Raw genomic sequence first — 19262 nt, forward strand, 5'->3', positions numbered from 1 at the left:
GGGTGGTGGACGGCGTCAGGACTGGGGACGGGGTTTGGGTCCTCCTGTGTGGGTCGCTATGCATGTCCTGTCTGCTGGCGTTCTCTGTCTGGCTCTGGTGCTCTCCTCTTCTGGTCCTGGTTTCGTTGCAAGGGATTGTGGGGTGTGTCTGGGGGTATTTTATGGTGATCTGGATGTGTGTCAGGTGTGTGGGTGCAAAGCCTAGCCAATGTGTGCACTGGTTGCTGTTGGGCCCACTTGCCGCCCGTGGCGGTAGCAGCCGCCAATGGTCGTCAGGCCTCCACTGTCCACCGAGGTGATTTGTGAATCATTATTTGGAGGGCGGGATGTGGGTGTGCTTGGTGGTGGCGGGGTGGGGTGGGATGGGATTCCCGCCGACAGGGTCCTGGCAGGGAGTGGTGGTCTGGGAAATTTTGGCCGGGTTGGGTTTTTCGATCATTATATGGCAAGTTTCCATTTGCCGCCAGCGGTGGGATTCTGTTCACCTCCATGTTCATAATGACCGCCTAAATCACAGTAAAGTGCTTAGAAATACATTAGCTCCAACAACGTCTTGACAGAGTCATTCCCAACAGTCCAACACCACTTGTGAGGGAGTGTGGGTCACAAAGTTGCACAGGCCCCAGGTACAGTACCTTCAAAAACAAGGTAACTCTGTCAAGCACTCACTTGTTTGTCCCATGGAGACTCAGGGCCAGATGTAGGAAGCCGTTTGCATGGTGCAAACTGCGAAAATCGTAGTTTGCGCCATGCAAACAGCCTTATGCGTTGCTCGTTCACAATTTGCGAGTTGGTACCGACTCGCAAAGTGTGAATGCGACTCGCAAATAGGAAGGGGTGTTCCCTTCCTATTTGCAACTCGCATCGCAATGCAGAATTGCTTTGTGACCGTGAATGCGGTCGCAAAGCAATTCGCAGTTACCACCAGTGTCACACTTGTGGTAACTCATTCGCAAAAGGGAAGGGGTCCCCATGGGACCCCTTCCCCTTTCTGAATGTTGTCCAAAAGGTTTTTTCAGAGCAGGCAGTGGTCCAATGGACCACTGCCTGCTCTGAAAAAACGAAACCAAATGGTTTTGTTATTTTTTTTATTTTGCAACTCGTTTTCCTTTAAGGAAAACAGGCTGCAAAATAAAAATTAAAAAAACTGCTTTATTTAAAAAGCAGTCACAGACATGGAGGTCTGCTGACTTCAGCAGGCCACCATCCCTGTGAGTGCAGGGACTCGCTATGGGGTCGCAAAATGCGACCCACCTCATTAATATTTATGAGGTGGGTCTTTGCGACCCCATAGCGAGTCGCAGACAGTTTCTGAGACACCGTTCTGCATCTGATATTGCAACTCGGAAATTGCAAGTCGCAGTGACTCGCAATTTCCGAGTCACAATATCGGAAATTCGTACATCTGGCCCTCAATGTTGACCAAGTTGCTTATTCCCAATTCCTCTTAGAAGTTACATGCCTCCTACTTAAATACACATGATCAGCATTGGAACACCCCAGGGGAGAGGGGATAGATGAAAGAGAGAAAGAGAGACACTAGAGCCACAGTTCTGGATCTGAACGACTGGTGATGGTCCTTGAAAAGCTGTGATTTGCTATTATATATCAATCAAACAGCTCATAACTCGTAACCATGTTTATACTAGTTTCTGACTACTATGTGTAAGCTAGGTGTACCTGATAGGTTCCCCTTTCCCGCTTTAGATTACTCTCCCTCCCGCTAGGAATTTTCTGGAAAAGATGTGGATTACCTGTAATTAAATAGTAACCTTGAACCTACTATAATATCTATGACTACTCCCACTGTGACTCCAGATTGAATCCACATAACCTTATTTAAAGCCTACCTAAATGTACTTGAAGTTCCTGTCTTGTTTGATGACCTTGCTGCGATTTCCTATGATGTTGACTCTCTCGACTTTATAGATTTTTAAATAGGTAACACCTAATGACAACAAGTCCTCAGGTAATTAGATTGGCAGACACTTAATTTATGCATTGTACTTAGATTTTCAAGGACCACATATTCGGTGCCTTTTGATCACTCTGAAAACATAGGGTTAATATCAAAGATTATGGTGCAAAGTTTGCATCACTCTGGAAACAGGGTTAATACCAAAAGATCACAGTGCAATGCTTGCATAACTCTGGGGACATAGGGTTAATATCAATAACACAAGCGACCAATTTTATCACTGTTACATCATAGCGTAAGTTCAGCATAGCAATGAAACTTTCAGGCCATTCACAGTATGTTTTGTGCCACCAGGACCAATTATGCAAATGTCATATTAAACTTAGCGATAACAAATGTATTCACAATACATAGTTTTTAAGATAATTGCATAAAGGGATTTTGTTTCTGTGATATACAGCAAGCAACAATGATAAGTGTTACTACACAACTAGTGGTGAGCATCCTAGTGACCTTAAACGCCAATGATGTGCCTTCCAGTAGGTCACGATGCGAGACGTCGACTTCAAAATGTCATGGTCACACAACAGGCTGCTGTAGAGATGAGTGTCACAGACGTTGGTGACACATTGCTTGGTCCTCATGCTGTGCCGGGACTTCGGAGGCGCTGTGGCTGCATCATGAGACCTGCAGAGTCAGTCATGGTTGTCTACTCAGCAGGGGCCATGGTTCTGGTGCAGGCTATGGTGCAGAGTCAGACAGCGGTGCCGATTCTGGAGTTACTTAATATGCTTGGTTTCTTCTTGGTTGCACCAGAACTCACTCCCCAGTGACTGGATCGGGCTCCACTCAGTAAGACAGGACTTTCAGCAAGACGTTTGATGTCCCTAAGACTTCTTAACAGTAGGTAAGCTCAGTCCAAGCCCTTGGAGCACCTCGGCAGCAGGATGTAGGAAGCAAAGTCAAGTCCTTTCATTCCTAGGACAGAAGCAGCAAGCAGCAGGCCAGTGCAGCAAAGCATCAGAGACAGTGGCAGTTCCTCCTACAGCATCCAGCTCTTCTTCCTGGCAGAATGTCCTCTGTCCAGAAGGATTCCAGCTTTGTGAGTTCAGATTTCCAGTACTTATACCAATATCTGCCTTTAAAGTAGGCAAACTCCAAAGAAAAGTCTTTGTAGTGCACAAAGCCCTGTCTTTCCTCTCCTGGCCCCAGGCACACTCCAGGGGGTTGGAGATTGCTTTGTGTAAGGGCAGGCACAGCCCTATTAAGTGTCAGCTCCTCACAACATCAGGATATACATGTCACACCTCAGATCTTTCTGTGTGACTGTCTAGAGTGAATTCACAAACAGCCCAATTGTCATCCTGACCCAGACATGTATTTCACAGCATTACAGAGGCACAGAATGGTTAAACAAAAAAATGGCCAGTTTCTAAAAGTGGCATTTTCAAACTTACAGTTTAAAAAACAACTTTAGCAAAATATGTATTTTTAAATTGTGAGTTCAGACACCCTAAACTCATATCCCAATCTGCTCCTAAAGGGAACATACACTCAAAAAAAGATACTTCAAGGCAATCCCCATGTTATCCTATTGGAAAGATAGGCCTTCGTGAAAAACAAATTTAGCAGTATTTCAGGACATGTAAAACACACCAGTACATGTTCTATCTTTTCAATACACTGCACCCTACCCATTGGGCTGCCTTGAGCCTACCTTAGGGGAAACTCACATGTAGTAAAAGGGAAGGTTTGAACCTGGCAAGAGCGTGCACTTGCCAGGTTGAATTGGCAGTTAAACCTGCAAACTTAGATACTGTAGTGGCTGGTCTGAGACATGTTTACAGAGCTGCTCATGTGGCTGGCACAACCAGTGCTGCAGGCCCACTAGTAGCATTTGATTTACAGGCCCTGAGCACACATAGTGCATGTTACTAGGGACTTACTAGTAAATCACATATGATAATCATGAAGATACCAATCACCAATACCATTTAGATAGAGAGCACTTGCACTTTAGGACTGGTCAGCAGTGGTAAAGTACCCAGAGTCCTAAAGCCAGCAAAAATGAAAGTTAGCACAGGATCAAACACAGCACAAACACAGGGGAAACCATGCAGAAAGGGCCATTTCCAACAGTGAGCTCAGAATTGGGACTCATGTATTGATTTATGACATTTTCTTAGCCAATTTCTATGCCCTCACTTGTATCAAGAGTATGTTCTTCGTGGACTTCTACAGTTCTTTAATAGTCTGCAAATATTGAAACAGAGATCATCTGACAAGTGTCTTCTACAAAACATTTAGAATCTGTAATGTCTTCAGATGATGCTATGGTGGATGGGTGGGTGGAAGCTAATGTTGTAGAAGAAATGACAAGTGTCATTCTATGCTGCATTGTGGAGGATAATTAATAAGGAAACATCTTAGATATTGTTTTAATAATTTCTAAGTTGTAGTGTCCATCTGTGGACTTTTGCAATGCACTTTTCCAATTTTTTATAGGTTCCTTCCAAAACTAAGCCACACTCTTGGTGTCTCAATCCATTATAATGTGCTATGGCAAGCCATGCACATGAAAAATGTTTCACCAAAAAATATATACCAGTTCCTCAGCTGTTAGAAATGTATGTAAGTAGATGCAATGTACTAACATTAAAGAGCCTGTGCCTACTAGCAACATAGTATATCAAAATGTATTGGCAGCTCCACTATCAAGTCCATGGTTGCAACAAGCCTACAGATTTAGCTTGGGAACTCTTGGGTTAAGCACAATTGGCAAATCACTTAGGGGCATATTTATACTCTGTTTGCACCGGAATTGCGTCGTTTTTTTTTACGCAATTCCGACGCAAAACTAACTCCATATTTATACTTTGGCGTTAGACGCGTCTAGCGCCAAAGTCCATGGAGTTTGCGTCACTTTTTAGCGTGGACACCTACTTTGCGTTAATGATATGCAAGGTAGGCGTTCCCGTCTAAAAAATTGACTCCGAGGCAGGTGCGCCGTATTTACACTCCCGGGCAAAGTTCACGCCCGGGAGTGGGCGGGTCAAAAAAAATGACGTACGGCCGCTTTTGCGCCGTTTTTTAGCGCCTGGAAAAGGCAGGCGTTAAGGGACCTGTGGGCTCGGAAGGAGCCCAGAGGTGCCCTCCCATGCCCCCAGGGACACCCCCTGTCACCCTTGCCCACCCCAGGAGGACACTCAAGGATGGAGGGACCCATCCCAGGGACATTAAGGTAAGTTCCGGTAAGTATATATATTTTTTTTTGTGGCATAGGGGGGCCTGATTTGTGCCCCCCTACATGCCACTATGCCCAATGACCATGGCCAGGGGACAGAAGTCCCCTGGGCATGGCCATTGGGCAAGGGGGCATGACTCCTGTCTTTGCTAAGACAGGAGTCAATTCTATGGGATTTGGGAGTTGAATAAAATGGCGCAAATCGGGTTGAGGCGAAAAATTTGCCTCAGCCTGACTTGCCCCATTGTTTGACGCCCAAGCTCCATATCCCCCTACGCCGGCGCTGCCTGGTGTACGTCGTTTTTTTCCACGCACACCAGGCAGCGCCGGCGGCTAACGCCGGCTAACGTCATTGATTAAATACGGCGCCCGCATGGCGCTTCAGAATGGCATTAGCCGGCGCTAATTTTTTTGACACAAAACTGCGTTACCGCAGTTTTGCGTCAAAAAGTATAAATATGGCCCTTAATGTAGTTATTAATAGTTTTTTGATACCCTGGTGCATCACAAGTAGCAGGCTATTAACCTTTTGGTCTTCCTCTGCTCTGGCTGTCCTGCTACTGTAGAGTTATAGTACCATCTTAGTACTACGTCTTGGAATAAATCCTCTAGAATAAACAGGGTGTCTTTGTTATATATTAAAGTGTTATTTTTCTTTCTAAATCTGAGATTTCAATGTATCAATATGTTTGGATTGATCTCTGTGTGACACTGGCAAACCTTTCCTAAGAAAGAAGAAATATTGTCTGCAGAAGATGTAGTGAGGGACAAAATGCTTAAAGGCTCATTTTCTACCTCTGCTTCTTCCTAATTTTGGAACAGAGCATCTGCCATTCCAAGTAGATGACCTGGTCTGTAGGTAAGCTGAAAATCAAAGCTTGAACAAAAACCAAGCATGCTTGGAGTCAATACACTTCATGAAGATTACAAAAATAAATTCTTATGTTCAGTCCTCACTGTGCGCTTATGAATTAGTTACATTCTGAGTTGCAGAAAGTTCTTGAACAAAATGCAGCTGGATGTAATACCTCTGTTTTGAGGTTCATTTTCAATAAAACTACTCTCCTGGCATATGATGAACTGTTGGTTTGAACAATGAATGAAAATCATTCATCTTCATATCTTAAGATGGATGAAGACAAGAAAGCCACCCCTAAAGTCCGAAAGGCCAATTCTTGCTTTTCACTCCAGTGATGTGGTTTACCTTTTTGGTGAGTTCAATAATCTTGTATAAAATTCTTCCACAAGCAGGCAAATTCTTGAAATCTTTGGAACCTCTCCATTTTTGATGGACTGAGCTATTCAAGAACACCTTTTTCTTTCTGGGAATCAATTCCAGCTCTCTCACCTGAGATCTGAAATTCAAGGAATGACTTTTCCTTAACTTCAAACATGCCCATATCCAACTTTGACATACATGGCATGTTGGCTCAGTTGGTTCAGTACGCCTGTGACTTGAAATCAATGTTGATGCAGGCTATCTGAGAACATCAGGATATCATCCACGTAGACCACTAAGAATGAATATAAAAGATCATGGAAGATGTCACTTACAAAATGATGGATTGCAGCAGGAATAGTAAAAGGATCTAATGCTGTCAACAAATAATCATAGTGTCCATACCATGTATTGACATCAGTCTTCCCCTCATCTCTTTTTAAAGTCCTCACTAAATTGTACTCTGCTCTTGAATTTTACTATAAAGCTATACCCTGGCCTGATCCGGTTTATTAAGATGGGCATAAGGCCAAGGAGTCATTGATACCGGATCATGATCCTGTTCAGTTCTCAAAAATCAATACACAGTGTAGGTATTAATTGTTGAGGGAGTAATGGTTAACACAATCAAATAAAAATGTCACTTTGAGTTATAGAAATAAATAATATTTTAATGAACACAATGACACCAAAATGTCAAAAATCCAGTAATGTGAACTGGGAACTCAAGATAGACATTCTTTAAATCTGAAAATAGCACCAAAAAGCATTGGGCGGCAACAACAGAAACCCGGTTGCACTTGACATGCACCTAGGTAAACTTAAGCCTGTGAAAATTGTGTTGTTAGTTGAATGGGGGGTGACCCCTGTTCAAGCAATAACTACAATACGAGTCAGGTTGAACCACAAATGCCACTAAATTAACCTGTGCTTAACCCTGAGGTAGCTTGGCACAAAAGCAGACAGGCGTAACTTCGAGGCAATGTGTAAAGCATTTAGAGAACACATAAACAGTAATAAAGTGACAACACAACACAAGAAAAATCCCATACTAATTTTTGAAAATAGAGTTTATAAATCAAAGTGACAACTATGGAAATATAGATACACAAGACCGGGTCAAAGTAAAAAAATGTCTCCAACCGTGATGGAGTGTGAGTTAGATGAAAAAATAGATAGGTCCCTTTCAATCTGTTCCTTTCAGACCTAGAAGAAAATTTGAAGAAAAATGTAACATAAAGAAGGTAAAATTCAGTGGGGCAAGGCTGCAGGCAGTGTCCAAGGAGGGAGCGTTGTGATCAGGCAGCCGATGGATGAAGTCACAGTAAATATTTCTTCATTCAGACTCAGGGGGTCATTATGAACATGGCGGGAATTACTGCCAACGGCATGGCGGTCTGGGCCTCCATATTATGAACACAGGGAGATCACCACAGTCGGCCCTCTGCCACCGCCAGACAGCCTGACAATGGTGGAGTTCTCTATCTGACAGGGCAGCATTGCAGGCAGCGCTTCCCTCTGGATAAACAACCCGTGTTCCTCCAGTCTCTCCCTGGTGGTTTCCTCCGCTAGGAAAAGGCTGGTGGAATGGGGGCACTTGGCATGGGCAGTGCAGGGGACCCCATGCATAGCCCCGTCATGCATGTCACTGCCCGATTTAAAGGCAGTGATATGCGCAACGGGGGTTCTGCATGTGGAGCCGTCGGTAATGGCCGGGCCCAGCATTGCGATCGGCCGGCAGGTGGAAACACTGTTTCTGCCCGCCAGCCCAGCGGAATGTTGATTATTCGGCAGGCAGGGTCCTCTACAGGCTGGCGGTCTGTGTTTAGACCGCCAGCCTGAACACGTCGGGAAATCGCACCTTGTTCATAATGAGGCCCTTGGTCTCTTTTTTGGAAGCCAAACATCTTCAGCAGGATGAGGCTGGGGACTGTAGCTGACAAGAGTTACATGAGAGTAGATACTCCTTTGGGAAAGGACCTTTGGACAGGATTTGCTGCTGTAGAGAAGAATGTGGTGGATAGACAAGCAGGTTGGCTCATGTCTCCTCCCGGTTCTCAGCGTAGTCTTTTGCCAAAAAAGTTCAAAGTTCCAAGTTTTAATTTTAGCTATCTCTAAACCTTTATCACAACTACCAATACTCCCAGACTGGAGGGGCCAAAATAGAGGGATGGGACTTACTCAGATTGCGTCCAGGCTCAGGTTCTAGGTGGTTGGAGCATTTTCTGTCCCTGAGGGTCTGATCAGGAGGCACGCTGATTAGCCCTTGGGGTCATACGGCAGTCCTGGGTTTAGCGATTGAACAGGGATCAAACAGCAGGGCAGGCCTCAGAGCATTTAGGACAGGCTACATGCAGCCAAAAGCATGGTATAGCAAAGCAGTTTTGTGGAGAACACAGCAGGCCACAGCAGCAGGCAGTCCTCTGAGTGTCAAGCCACAGTCTGGAATGTTAACTGAAGAGAGGGTTTGAGGGTACTACTTTTATACCTAGAAATTTCCTGTTTCATCTGTCCTGGCTCCGAGCTGGCTACATGAACAAGACAGGGGTCACAAGTTCTTTATGTGAAGGCAGAGCACAGTCTATTTATTTGCAAATGGGGCTGTGCCCAGCTGTGGTCCTCTCATTCTGCCAGTAGATGACCCATCCAGGCACTCCTAATCCCTCTATTGCACGGCTACCATGAGAGGAATAAACAAAGTCCAACTTCTAACTATACTCAGTTATGTGACCCAGAACAGGCAGCAGGAGGCAAATAGTTAGGGCAGGAAAATGCCAACTTTCTAAAAGCGGCATTTGCAAAATTGTGACTTAAAATCTGACTTTAACACTAAAAAGGATTTCTTATTATGATTTTTTAGATACCAAACACAAAAAGCTCACCTATTTCCACTCAAAAGTTAATATGTATTAAATGTAACAAGGCAACCCAATGTTATCCTATGGGAGAGGTAGGCCTAGCAGTAGTGAAAAATGAATTTAGGATTTTACCACTACCAGGACATGTAATACATACAAGGATATGTGCAAACCTTTAATTACAATGCAACCTGCCCTAAGGCAACATATGGTTTAACTTAGGTGTGTTTTATAAACAATACCAGGTGAGTTTAAGGCTTAACAAGAAGATTGTTTTGCAAAGTCAAATTGCAGTTTAAAACTTCTTTCAGGGTGCAATAGCAGACCTGAGACATGCTTATGGGGCTGCTTGAAAGTTAGGCACTGTTGTTAGAAATTACATTATACATGTCAGTTACTATCACAAACATCTGCTCTTCTTAACACATGCCTACTTATTTGTGTGGAAATGTTTAGTCCTTTAAACAATCATGTTTTTCTAGGGATTCATGTAACACCACCAGCAAAGTCTAGACCTGCTTAAACCTCTATACGAGGAAACTCTCCAAATCTGCTGGACAAGTACCATCAACAACAATAAGGCAAGCCTAGACCTGGAACCATCAAGGGAAAAAGAAAAGAGGAAGGTCCATAAACACCTGGCACCAAAGCCTTGAGGCTATCTGCAAAGAAAAGGGTTACACCTGGAGTCAGACGGAATGAAATGCTGAAAGAATTATTATTTGGTATGGATCATTAGTGTCTGCAAGGAAACAAAGTTGATTGAAAAGGACCCAATGATTCACTGAACGATTAGAGTCCTCCTCTTCATGCTCATTATGGACCTCAAATGTAATCATTTCATTGACTGAACATGCTATGAAGCTTGCTCACATTCTGTGATAGATTTCATTAAAAATGTTTAGAAATGAGAGATTTGGATGTGAGTTCATATTTTCTCCATTCACTTCAGAACAGGTGTCCTCATTGATATCTTGCCTAAGAAAGAATTTATGCAGGCTAATGTATATATAATCAATCACATCTTTTGTTGTGTGTTGTAAAATGTTTAAAGGAATTTAGGCACAGATAAAATGTTTGCATTCTCTAGGGATCAAGCTCTGTTCTCCTTTTAAAAGTATCATATATTATTTGTGACTTTAGTGAGGTTAATAACATTAAAACCCTCATTATGAACTTGGTGGTAGTCACCGCCGACCGCTGTGGTGACGTTGAACAGAAGACCGCCAGTGGCGGTAGAATGCACACCACTGAATAATGATGACAAAAAGTTAAACCTCCAAAAATTCTGCAACCTCCACCATCCGCCAGGGCCTTTGATAGCGGAACGGCACACCAACTTTTAATGGCCACATGGACCAAAACCCAGTGCTTCCAACAGCTGAGCATATGTACCCGAGTATTTATTTGCTTCATGTGCCCTCTGCCTTTCACTGTCCCAACACTTATGTATATTTTGCCATTCAATAAATACACCTATGCACTCAAATCGCATGTCACTCATCAATATGATATATGAAATGTGAGTGTGTATGCATTGGCCAGTTACTATCATAATCACACCTTTATTGCAGGGGGGGATCCAACGGACTGTAGTGTCTGAAGTATGTCACGCTGTACATAATATTGGGTTTCCTTGCACATGCCACTTCAGTCATCATTTAGCATTGTCACTGACAATAGACACCACTGTACTTATTACATGAGTCAGACTGAAACTATGCAGTGAATACATCAGCATCATTGAACAGTACCTTAGAGTCACTGGAGGTATAGGAGGGTTAGGTGGGTCCTGGAGTTGAGATCTTCCCCCTCTTCTTCCTCACCATCACTCTCATCCCCTCTCTGAGGTTGCAGGGCTGGTTGGACAGCACCATCCTCTTAGAAGTCTGATAGCTTTCCTCACCCACTTTGATTGATGTATCTGGGTGCTGTGGTATGTATGCATCGTAGTGCCAGGCACTTAGACAGGGGTTTTCCTGTAGCCCTCCAAGTCCTTGGGGTGGTGTAAGGCCAAGTTTTGGCAGGCTCCATAGGCCTATGAGAGTTCCCCTTTCTGTCATCTGGTATTCATTGTGGCCTTATGCACTTGTAAGTAAATTGGCTGGGCATGGTCTCTCATGGGTGTACTCTACACAGTGTATCAGTTTGTGTTTCATGAGGGTTATGTGGTGTATTCTGGGGTCATGCCCACTAGTCAGGGGCACATTCATTACATATGTTGTCTGTGCTGAGGGTACGTGCGTGACCTGGATGGGAGTGTGTGTGAGCCAAAATGTACATATATTCAGGATTTGTCATAGTTCTCCCTTGTTTTGTTTTCCCACCCTTGTGTCCTTTGTGTACATTAACATCACCTGGAAGGGAGCTGAGGCACCGGCAAGTGGGGATACAGCAGCCCACGGTTCCAAGGAGGCAGAGTCAAACGGCGCCAAGGGGACCAGTGGGTTGGAGGGTGAGGGGATTACCATGGGGACAACTACCACTGGAGGTAGTGACTCTGATACCTCCTCTGATGGGAGCTCCCTGGTGGTGGTGGACCCCACTGGGCCCACTCAATTCTTTGCCATCTTCCGCCACCCCCATACCATCATCGCCCTGCCAGTTGCTCCCCAGCCAGCTACCCTTGCCCACTCACCAAGGATGGTGGGCGTCTCCTTCACCCCAGGCACCTCGTCCCCTGCCCTAGTCAGTCCTTCTGACCTCAATGAGGAAGCTATTGACCTCCTGAGAACCATCGCTGTAGGACTGACAACCATCATGAATGCCATCCATGGGTCAGCATCCCAGATGCAGCAATGCAGCAATGCAGCAATGCAATGCATACCTGGAAGGCATTCACTGTGTCACGTCTGGCCTAAGGAGATCTTTCCAGGCTCTGGCTTCCTCTTTGACGGCAGCCAGTGTACCTGGTCTTTCCGTCCCACCACCTCTACCCCTTCCTGCACCCCATTCCCTTCACCGATCCCAAGCAAACATACAGACAGCCATGCACACAGAGCAACACACAAGAAGCACATTGAAAAACACAAGCACCACACTTCCCACCACAGTCATGCACACACCCAACATACAAAAGTACACACAACAACATCCACTTTCCCCAGTGTGCTGACCTCCCCCGCCACCCTGTTTGTCACCTCACCATGCACACACTCACACGCACTGCACCTTCAGTCACTGCTGCTGTCCCCATTCATTTAGTCACCACACCATCTGACATCCAGACATGCACCACAGGCACCACACCAGCACTTACCACGACTACACTGATAGACACTTGCAGCACACTTACCAGACCTGCAGGCACCCAGAAAAACATCCATGTAGACTGGCAGCCTGTCTTGTCCCATTGTGTCCACCCCCTCTCCTCCCAAAACACTCAAACATTAGCACACATCCTCACCATACACATCCACCACACATAAGCACACTTTACAGGTACCTGCATCCACGTCCGGCACACCTACACCTGATACAAGCACTCCCTCAACCTTCACTCCCACACCTGCCTCAAATCCCCTCCAACTGCACCAAAGAAGCTTTTCCTATCCCTTGTTGACCTGTTTGAACCCATTGGCCCACCCTGTCTTGTCCCTACACGTACCCATGTCTTTGCCCAGTACACTCCTTCCTCATCCAAGTCCTCCCCAGTCCACCCTTCCCATTCCCGAGCCCCTTCCCCAGGGATGAAGGGGCCCCCTGTAGCTCCAGGTCCCTCTGCCACCCCCCGGTCCAAGCCCACTCCCCCTCCTTCCAAGGGCAAGCCCAAATCCCTCCACCTCCCAAACCTAAGCCCAAGCCCCCCCTTGCAGACGTAAGTCCCCACCCCATGCCCCTGTTCCCTGAGGTGCCTGGCTGCCCCATTGATGCCCCTTTTGAGTGGAGTACCCTTTACACATGTGGGAGTCAAGTTTGGCCTATATTGGCCCTTCTGTGATTTTCTTATGGACTAGCCAATGGCCTTATTTGGACATAACTTTTTTCCATCTAAATACATTTCAGTGCTCAGTAGTGCTCTTGGCACAATATAGTGATGTTGCTCAGTGATTCACTGTGGAGGTGTGGTGTGAATATGTGTGTACTTTGGTGCAGGTCTTTGTTGGCTTGTTTCTGGTAAGTACATTTTGTTATGGTATGTATGTCTTGGGATGTGAGAGGGGTTGGGAGTACGTTGCAGGGTGGGTGGGTTGGGGGTGTAACTGTGCACTTTCTTCCCATGTGTCTAGGCTGCTGTACTTACTGTCGTCGGTCAGGGTCCTGGAGGATTATGGCAAGGAGAAGCACTGGGATTATTTCTAACTCTCGCTCCATGTCTGCATCAGTATTTTCTGTGTGCCTCTGGTGACCGTTTCCTTATATATTGTTGTCTGGCGGTGGTTTCTGCCCCGGAACTGATGGTGGTCTGGTGTTTTATTATTTGGTGGGTGGGTAGGACCTTTCTGCCAGCATGTGGGCAGCCTCCTCTGTCCTCGTCTACTTGTTTTCCATATGCTTCATTATTTGGCGGTCCGGCCCGCCAGCCTGTTGGCCGTAGTTACTGCCACCGCCGGCAGGGTGGTGTTTACTGCCATGTTCATAATGACTACCTAAATAATATGTAGATATGCATGTTCTTAAAGCACAATTATGTAGGTGTGCAATTGTCAGAAAGGTGTTTTGTCTGAAGGCAGATTGGAGAAAATGTTAAATATACGTGATCAGCTCTTATAATTCACATATTTCACTTTTGTGTTGACACACAAGTTTTAAACATGGTTAATGCTAGCCTTTATTTTGAGTAGAATATTGTGATTCACCATATAGTTGGGTTTAGGAGAATGAAGATGTTTTTTAAAGATAGGGAATACACCGTTATCTGACACAGAGGTGTCTACTTGCAGCAACATGGGTTCTGTTTTCCTGCCCCCATCAGTGGGGCCAGGGAAAAACAGCAATGATATAGGTTTACTTGAGTACAGGTTCTGCCTTGTTTGAATGCTGAGACACTGACACATTACTGCAAGTATAATGAAGACACTAAGAATCAAATATTAAACATAGCTCACAAACCCAAACCTAAAGTGAAAGCAGATTTGATGATCAAACATCTTTTTTCCATGAAGACTTCACACTTGATTTTACTGTGCTACAATCTTGATTTTATTTCCTTACGGGTTGTAACCTTCTTACTGTGTGTTTTGTTCACTTTTGCTGGGCATGCAAATCCACTACTGATTGTAAACCATGAAGGAGTAAACACAGTTTTGTTGTCATTATCATGATCATGTGCTTCCTGAATAAGTTGAAAATAGCACAGCATTCATAATCAATTACTGCTCAGTAACAGTATAGAGACTATAAACAATTCAAATATACATGTGTATATTTACTCTCTTTTGTATGTACCACTAAACTTGCAATTGGTGCTTTTGTATTATTCGCCCTTTCTATGTGTAAACGTACATGGCTCAAATTAGGTGGTGGAGCCTCCTACAACAGGTTTTATATGTGTAGTTGCTGCTAGCAACTTTACATACATAGATAGTTGATGGAGATCACCCTCCCTCTCTACGGGTAAATACAGGGAAAATATCAATGATTTGCTTAAACAATATTTAAATATTGTCGTTCAAAATATTTTAATGTAAAATATAAATGCAAATACATTTGATATGTTTAATTTTACCCTAAAGCTATCAAAATAAGATGCCACAATATTAAATGTATATTAAGTAACAGGTTAAAAAATGTAATTCTAGAGGGACTTTAAATAACCATAAAATATTAGTTATTTGACAGTAACATATGTTTATTTATTTATAGTTTATTGCATACGTTTAGGCAATTTTTGATTGCAGGTGCTGCATTGTTCATTGTGAGCAGCGATAGAGCAATTGCATTAACAGCTGGGTTCTGTGCACACCCACCCCACCACCAGAATAGCATTATATCATATATATATATTCATTGACAAAAGCAAAAGTTGAAGTAGCATTATAGTTAGGTGAAATAGTATCAATGTAATATTTTAAACGGAAAAATACAGAAATTCACCAGTTACTGATATAATAATGAACTATAATTCGTGCCCTAAGGTAACTCCAACTTGCACTCCTGTCATGCACAGTTTTGTTGTCAATTATTTTGTTGCAAATGCTGCAGTTATCTTATCAATGATGTCATAGAAATTGTCATGAGTGACACAATATATGGAGTAATTGGCAGTGCATGGCGGGGGTGTGAGTTATAGTTAACTTAGGTCTGTGGGAAAGCCCCGCTTCCATCCACGGCAGGCAGCCAACCCCAAGCTGTGACATCTGTGCAGGTAACCAACCCCAAGTGGAGGGTTGGCCACAGGCAGCCAACCCCACTCATGTGCTGTGGGGTTGGGCCATAGGCAACCATCCCAATGCCTACCCCAAGACAATAAATTCAGCACTGCTCACAGCCTTCAGCTATGTGCAGCAGGGGGGTTATGCAACAGGGCTTGGCCTGTGGCCTGGCCTGTGCCCAACCAAATCAAAGGCAGCTAACCCTTCCAGAGGCTGCCAAATCAATGCCATGCAGAGCCTTTGGTGAACTGGCATAGGATTGGCTTTCCGGCCCTGGAGAACCTCATCCTCTGGGACCAAATTCATTGAAAAAGGAGAGAGGACCACACATTCCCTGTTTCTCAAATAGCATTAAGCCTCAGGGACCGTCTTCCCTTGGGCAGTATTTTATTAAAATGGGGAGGGGGGTTTACTCCTCAAGCCTTCATAGGCCTCAGGGATCCCACCCTCATGGCCATACTTTATTTGAAATGGGAGGGGGCCACCCTCCTCAAGCAAACTATGGTCCTGTGGATCTCATTCTCTGGAGCCTGACTTCGTATTAGTTGTGTACCCCTGGTGCTCATCCAGGGTACCTACAAACAACACATTGGGGGCCGTGCAAATAGCCCCAGGTCCACCACAGTCTCAGACAGCTCCCTATATAATGCCAGAGCCAGCATTGCTCCCTCATTTAGGGAGCATCTAATTAGGTTTGCTCCCTCCAGGCAGGAGCAATATGTGTTCTGTTTTCCTACCCCAATCAGTGGGGCCAGGGAAACAGAACACAAGTCTACTCCCAGCCAGCAGGAGCATTTTTAAATCTCCCCCCCAGCTGGGAGCTGACTTAGGGCCTGATATCCATCCTGGCAAAGGGAATAACTCCATCAGAAACATGACAGATATACTGTCCCCCCGTATTAGGATCCCATAATATCCTATGGAGATTGTAACACTGCCGATGGGTTATCCATCACATTTGTGATTGAGCAATCCCTTCACCAGGATATAAATCAAGCCCATAGTGTTTGCTGTTGTTTGGTAGGAGATTTAAAAATGTCCCTACCATAGGGGAGCAATCACATGTTTCCCTGTCTGCGTTAGTGCAGACAGGGAAGCTACTATGACCTGAGGTGAACTCCATGTGACACAGTAAGTAAGCAAGCCTTAAGAGATGGGGTCCCTGGGGTCTCTGGGGCATTTTTAAGGATCACAGAAGAGGGCTGCATGGAACCCCTCTCCTTTTATGTGCATTTCAGCCTTGTGGGTTGGGGCCCTCAGGGTCTAATTAGGCCCAGGAAGGGGGGGCAAGTGCCCGATCCCTTCATTTATTATTCTGCCCCAAGGGATGAGATCACTGGGGCCTTATTAGTCTCAGCGAGGGGAAGCATACAACCCTCTCCTTAAGTAACATCTGTGCTGCCACCTTTGGCCCTGGCCCACCTGGAAGTCAGCACTTTTTTAAAACAAGGTTGCCATGGATTGATGGATACTCCACAAAATGTATTTTTAAAGTTGCTGATTAAAGGCAGGGTCCCCCTGGAACGCCACCACCAGTCCAAGGAATTACGCTATCCTTACCCTTCCCATGTAATATGTTTGCCTTTATGTAAGACTCAGGACTGAGTTATGAGTCCTAAGATGGCTGCCACCACTTTCTTGTTCCTAAACAGATCTCAGCAGGAGATCTGTCAGGTACACAGAGCTTTCACAAAATTTACATAGCATTTGAGCATTATTTGCTCAAAATCTACTAGAAAGATTTACACTAAATCATAAAAAGCACTCTTTCTGTACCAATATCTAGCTTTCTGCCAAATTGGGGGTGAATACCTTTAACGGTTTGGGCTGTAGCTGTGTCTAGAGTTCCCATGGAAATAATAATTGGAAAAATTTGTTTTTGGACCCCCCCCATTTCTTTCTTGGCTCCCGCTTGATGGATCATCCTGAAAGTTTCCGTGCACAAACTAATCAAAAAGTAGCACTTTTTTGGAAAGTTCTTAGAGATTCTTCAAACAGCATTAGAGTTTATAGCAAGACAAATGAGGCATTTGCTATGGAAACAAGATCTATAATTACCCAGTGTCAACTGCCAATATATATAGTAATTATAGTTTGTTCTGTTTTTCCAACAGAAAATCTTTTATTCTATTGCTAATAACTTTGCATCCTTCTTCCCCAAACAAGCATGCCAGACCTCAGGGGATGGGGTTTCAGGCCAAAACTAGGCTGGGGAGCAGGGCTGTGTGCCCTTGCAATCAAGAATGCCAGGTCCCTGGTGATAGGGATGAAAGAGTGGCCCTGGTGGATGGGGTTACCAGGGATTAACAAGGCTTGGGGAGCGGAGGCCACACAGCCCCCACCACTTTCTTTGTTTCACAATTACTTTATTGAAAGATCAAAACAAAACAAGTGGTAAGGGAATAGGGCTTGGACTATAATACTTGATATTTAAGCCATCATACAGTACAAAATAAACATAGGATAAGATCCATACCATACAGCGATCCAACAAAGCTGGGGCCCTCTTGGGCCAAGGAAGGGCAGCCTAAAGGATGATGCATAGGTTCACATCTGTGAACATAAATGTCAGTGGGGAGTGGAGAGTCATGGGAAGAACAGTATATAACATAAGATGGAGAGAGAGGAAGGTGAGCAGGGAGCACACACGCACATACACACTCAGAGGAGAATGAGTTGGACAATGTGAAAAGAAGAGGGAAGTGAGTAGAAAAGTGAGAGGGGAAGGTAGAGGTAGAAAAAGCAAAAGTGGGTAAGAACCCTCAAGGGCCATGAGTTGAGCAGGGTCCCAAGATCTGGGACAGCAGCAGCATAGCATAGAGTCTGGTCCCCCCATAGGGAGTCAAGGATATTCATATCTAAGAGCTAGCAGCTACCATACCTGAGAAAAGGTGCCCAGGTGAAAAGGAAGGTCTCTGTCTTGTTCTGCAAATTGTAGATGACCAGGTAATAGGGGGCTGTCCAGACCCATTTGTCATGAGAGGAGGCATGGATGAACACCAATGATGGAGAATGAAGATCTTTGTGTAATAGGCGGGCCTGAAGGCGTGAAAGGTCTGGGGAGACCGCAAGTTGATACAGGAGTATAAAGGGAGAAGAGAGTTGTGATTGGTAGGATCTTGTTCCATGTGATGACAACCACCTCCCAGAAAGGTCTTACTGTGGGGCAGTCAAAGAGTCCAAGCAACAGATCACAGCAGTCTTGAGTGCAGGACTATCAATTTGTATGGGGCAGCAGGTCTGCCTCCCGTAACTTTGCAGGGGTCCAGTGCCAGTCATGTATGGACTTATAGAGACAAAACCTCAACCGCACCTCCGGGGCCCTAGTCCCTCCAGAAGGTCTGCCCAAGCCTACATTTCATAGTCTATCAGAAGTCTAGGTTGCCATTTGATACAGAGGGTATTGAGGAAAAGCAGAGTGAAGAGATGGTGACTCAAGAGGCTACAGAAGACAGACACCACCCCACAAAAATGACCCCACGCTTTGAGATAAGAGACTAATGGAGAAAGTTGGAGGATCCCGGGCTACATTAGGTGAGGCAATGCCGCAGCAGCAAATACCGCCAAAATTGATGGTCAGGGAGACCGAACTCCAAGCAGAGCACCGCAGAAGTTTTAAGGACACCCTCCTTGAGATTCTGTTGGAGGCTATGGATGCCAGCAGAACACCATGCCTCTCAGTTCAACATCTTGCCACCTATGCGAGAGC

Source organism: Pleurodeles waltl, chromosome 1_2 (genome assembly GCF_031143425.1).
Source record: "Pleurodeles waltl isolate 20211129_DDA chromosome 1_2, aPleWal1.hap1.20221129, whole genome shotgun sequence".
Lineage (NCBI taxonomy): Eukaryota > Metazoa > Chordata > Amphibia > Caudata > Salamandridae > Pleurodeles > Pleurodeles waltl.